Raw genomic sequence first — 362 nt, forward strand, 5'->3', positions numbered from 1 at the left:
TATATATATATATATATATATATATATATATATATGCCAAAACAAATAAATAAATAAAATGAACACCAGGGTAAAATCATTAAACTATATGAGTTTAATGCCGCTATACAAATGCCGAGCTTTCGTCAGCGTTCTGCTGACATCATCAGGGCTTAATCAGCCAGTCTGTGGGAGTGTCTTTATAGGTCGAACACAGTCTGCACACGGCTTTTGGACCTGATTACCAGTCCTAGCTGCAACAGCTGTGCTCCGGCGGTGACTTTTCTTCCGTTAGCTGTTCCTATCCTGCAAGGCTTATCCACGCGGTTGCCTTCATCCGGTTCATTTGCTCGCGGCTTGAGGATAACTGGGGCATTCCCCCC

The sequence above is a fragment of the Protobothrops mucrosquamatus genome, unplaced genomic scaffold (genome assembly GCF_001527695.2).
Source record: "Protobothrops mucrosquamatus isolate PMUCROS unplaced genomic scaffold, P.Mucros_1.0 scaffold_13, whole genome shotgun sequence".
NCBI classification, from domain to species: domain Eukaryota; kingdom Metazoa; phylum Chordata; class Lepidosauria; order Squamata; family Viperidae; genus Protobothrops; species Protobothrops mucrosquamatus.